This window comes from Lissotriton helveticus, chromosome 11 (genome assembly GCF_964261635.1).
Source record: "Lissotriton helveticus chromosome 11, aLisHel1.1, whole genome shotgun sequence".
NCBI lineage: Eukaryota > Metazoa > Chordata > Amphibia > Caudata > Salamandridae > Lissotriton > Lissotriton helveticus.
Window position 1 is genome coordinate 462,027,796 of NC_136072.1, and position 4,754 is coordinate 462,032,549.

The 4,754-nt window shown below is 47.9% G+C and overlaps 1 protein-coding gene across 1 annotated transcript in view; it reads left to right on the plus strand.

Annotated features, from left to right (window-relative positions):
• GIGYF2 (GRB10 interacting GYF protein 2) overlaps positions 1 to 4,754 on the plus strand; it is a 1,757,193-nt gene that overhangs the window by 1,571,814 nt on the left and 180,625 nt on the right. The window lies entirely within an intron of this gene.

Sequence of the window (4,754 nt, forward strand, 5' to 3'; positions counted from 1 at the left end):
CCGCGAGCGGAACGAATTTTCCGCCCATACTTAATAAATATGTAAATAAGTTCATGAAGTTCAATGCAAGCACTGGAGTGGCGGTGGAAGGATGTACTTAACAACCATAGTGTTAGGTGATATTATTAGGTTATATTGATCTGTATAGCGCACGAATCACCGAGAAGGTATCCAGGAGCGTGATAAATACTCTAAAGGTTGAGCCAAAACGTGATTGACAGTGTCCTAAATCAATGGATGAAAAAAGCTGGCTGAAGAAAACCAATGACTGAAAGGGGCAGACGCAAAGCCCAATCTTTGTATAATATAAGTAACGCGTCTTTTTGAATGCAGAGCTGTCAAACCTCAGTCCTAACGATGGATGACACAGAATGAGACAAAACCAACAGAAACCCTGCACCTCCTGTTCCATGAACAGACACTGCTTGTGCAGAAATAGTACAATTGATCATATCTGTACATCTGGACGCCTGAGAAACAGAAATTTAGATTATAACATCTGGGAGAGCAACTTCAGTGACCACAATCCTATTGTGATCACATCACCCCTGGTTAGCAGCTTATTTGGGGCCAAGTCTCAATAATCAGACCTCGTGTTCTAAAGGGCTTAGAGGGAGGCAGAAGTCTGCAGGAGTATAAGATTGATGCCACTGAAGCCTTAAAAAAGATCCTCACCACTTCCTACAGCACGGTTATCATATATCTGACTGATACGGCTACTAGCTGTCATATTTTGGACGCTTTTTCATCTATTGCATAGGCGGTTCATCATGAACTTAGTGTCTCCCTACATAGTGGGCACCATTATGTTTCCAATAGATAGTCTGACAAGGCCTAGAGTAAGGCAGATTGTTAACTGAGGGTTGCTTTAAAGCGTTCCCCTAGCAATCATAATTAGGGCTCACAGTTTTCACCGATTTTTACAGATAAATACAGACCAAAAACTATTTATCTTCCTATCTATATTTATTTTTAAATGCATTAAAATACGAAAAATAGGTTTTCTTTGGATGCTTTTTTCCTACTGTCAATCATGAGTGACCGGTCAGTAGGTGTACAGATTGAGAGGTAGGTGAGATGAAAAAAGAAAATAGATTTCCTAATTAAGCTAAATTAAGTGCAGATCTACAGTTATTTCTGCTATTCTATAATGCAAGTGTTTTCAGATAACGCTATTGCACTGTATGTGGGTGAAACCTTTTGGACATTCAAAGGCGAGTATACATTTATCAGTCAAATAAATATGGAAAAAAATACCCATTGCAGATTCATTTATATAGAAAACACAAAATAAAAATGGATAAATACATTAAAAAAATTAGCAAAAAAAATCCATCTGGATACAGACGAAAAGTTAAATAAAAAAATTACAATAAACCTGGGAACCCTAATCATGATGAATGATAAGTGCATCTATGATTAGAAGAATTACATTAGTGACACCAGCTCATCTTGAAACACAAAACATGGGAAAATGTAAGCACAGCTCGAGCCACAGATGCGCTGCTACTTTTCGGAGGCTTCGTAATACTAGTTAATTTCACAGGGTAGATGGCCATTATCGGGTGGTTGTACATATTAAGGCAGAAGTATCTGTGAAGGACTTTAGACTGATCCATCGTTTTAGTGGTTGTATAAATCTCTTCCAAAACACACAACAGATTACATTTTACTCTGGCTGAAGTTGAAGAACTCTTCAATAATGGTCCATCTGGCCACGTCAATCTTTGTCACACTTTTTAAGAAGGGTGACAGGCGTGACCTTAAATGCTGTAAACCCATCTCTTTTATTGATTCCACGGTTTAAAGAAGTTGGTAGAATCGTGATGGATAGAATTCAAGTGTGGGCTGTCTCCCATGGCATTATGATTGAATGTCAAGATGGTTTTAGAACATGATTGGGAACCGTGGAACACTGTCAGAACCTCCACTCGCTGTCTTGTAAATTTACGATGGCTAGAGGGGGTCTCTACATTTAGCTTTTGTAGACCTCAGCCTTCCATACGGTAAACAGGTGGAAATTTCAGTCGATCTTAAGGACTTGGGGGGTAGGGCCTGACATTTTAGGTTTTATGGGTTACTGTTTTGAGTTGCCTCCATTGCATCTTAACAGCCTATGTGAGGTTTGGACCAGGTGTTGAGTACTCTGATATTTTTGACTTGATTTTAGGTATCCACCAGGATTATGCGTTAGCCGCCATTTAGTTAACTCTTTATACTGATTATTGGAAGAGCAACTGATGAGTTCTGGACAAGACAGACACCCAGAGGATCGGCTTCAACTTTGCCCCTGAGGTTTTATGTCGAGGTGATGCAGTTTGTTGTCCCGCAATACTCATGGCTTAAAGGATTTAATAGAATGTAATGTGGCCTTTGTGGACAGTAAGCACCTTACCACCAACGTTTACAAGACCTTTGTTTTAACCTTAGGAGCCAAGTCTACTAAATCGAAACGTTTCAATATCAATAACCAGGTTGAGCTTGTTGCTTTATTGCTCTCACTTGAGGCCTTGTTCTGGCAAGTTTAAAACGTCATTAAGAAAATACAATACATTTACTCCATGTGCGTCCCGTCCATGTTAAACACATAATTTTATTTTTCTAAATAAACGTTCTCCGCAGCCATATGCAAATCTGTATTGGTCCTGCTTCAGTATGAACAGCATAACATGAATTGTCAGGCCATGCCCACCCTGAGCTAGAAAACGCCCATGGAAGGCTGATTTCACCCTCACTGGGCCGCCTTAGTGAGGTAATGTAACATCTTAGTCACTCCTTCCTTTCTTCATGCTCTCTCATTTGTTCTCACATTCTTTCTCTCTCTCCCTCCCCCCCCCCCCTCACCTTCACTTAATTGCTTCCTCACTTGATAAATGCTTAACTCTGATCATGCATTTCCACTCTAGAGTTTGCTTTGCTGTTCCTGCTATCCACGTGAGTTCAAAATTACGTAAAACATGCTATTTCTGTTAGAAGGGCGGTGGTTAGTCTTCGGCTCTAGATTTCTTCTCCATTGCTTCTTACATTTTGCAATTTAACAGTAGCACTCTACCGCCTTCACTGTACCACTCTACCACCCTCACTCTACCGCCCTCGCTCTACCCCTCTACCTCCCTCACTTTACTGCTCTCACTCTACCGCTCTACCGCCCTCACTCTACCGCCCTCACTCTACCGCCCTCACTCTACTGCCCTCACTCTACCACTCTACCGCCCTCACTCTACCGCCCTCACTCTACCGCCCTCACTCTACCGCCCTCACTCTACCGCCCTCACTCTGCCGCCCTCACTCTGCCGCCCTCACTCTGCCGCCCTCACTCTGCCGCCCTCACTCTGCCGCCCTCACTCTGCCGCCCTCACTCTGCCGCCCTCACTCTGCCGCCCTCACTCTGCCGCCCTCACTCTGCCGCCCTCACTCTACCGCCCTCACTCTACCGCCCTCACTCTACCGCCCTCACTCTACCGCCCTCACTCTACCGCCCTCACTCTACCGCCCTCACTCTACCGCCCTCACTCTACCGCCCTCACTCTACCGCTCTCACTCTACCACTCTACCGCCCTCACTCTACCGCCCTCACTCTACCACTCTACCGCCCTCACTCTACCGCCCTCACTCTACCACTCTACCGCCCTCACTCTACCACTCTACCGCCCTCACTCTACCGTACCGCCCTCACTCTACCACTCTACCGCCCTCACTCTACCGTACCGCCCTCACTCTACCACTCTACCGCCCTCACTCTACCGCCCTCACTCTACCGCCCTCACTCTACCGCCCTCACTCTACCGCCCTCACTCTACCGCCCTCACTCTACCGCCTTCACTCTACCACTCTACTGCCCTCACTCTACCGCCCTCACTCTACCGCCCTCACTCTACCGCCCTCACTCTACCGCCCTCACTCTACCGCCCTCACTCTACCGCCCTCACTCTACAGCCCTCACTCTACCGCCCTCACTCTACCGCCCTCACTCTACCGCCCTCACTCTACCACCCTCACTCTACCGCCTTCACTCTACCACTCTACCGCCCTCACTCTACCGCCCTCACTCTACCGCCCTCACTCTACCGCCCTCACTCTACCGCCCTCACTCTACCGCCCTCACTCTACCGCCCTCACTCTACCGCCCTCACTCTACCGCCCTCACTCTACCGCCCTCACTCTACCGCCCTCACTCTACCGCCCTCACTCTACCGCCCTCACTCTACCGCCCTCACTCTACCGCCCTCACTCTACCGCCCTCACTCTACCGCCCTCACTCTACCGCCCTCACTCTACCGCCCTCACTCTACCGCCCTCACTCTACCGCCCTCACTCTACCGCCCTCACTCTACTGCCCTCACTCTACCACTCTACCGCCCTCACTCTACCGCCTTCACTCTACCGCCTTCACTCTACCGCCCTCACTCTACCGCCCTCACTCTACCGCCCTCACTCTACCGCCCTCACTCTACCGCCCTCACTCTACCGCCCTCACTCTACCGCCCTCACTCTACCGCCCTCACTCTACCGCCCTCACTCTACCGCCCTCACTCTACCGCCCTCACTCTACCGCCCTCACTCTACCGCCCTCACTCTACCGCCCTCACTCTACCGCCCTCACTCTACCGCCCTCACTCTACAGCCCTCCCTCTACCACTCTACCGCCCTCCCTCTACCACTCTACCGCCCTCACTCTACCACTCTACTGCCCTTACTCTACCACTCTACTGCCCTCACTCTACACTCGGTTAGTGAAGGAGGAAATTGCTAAG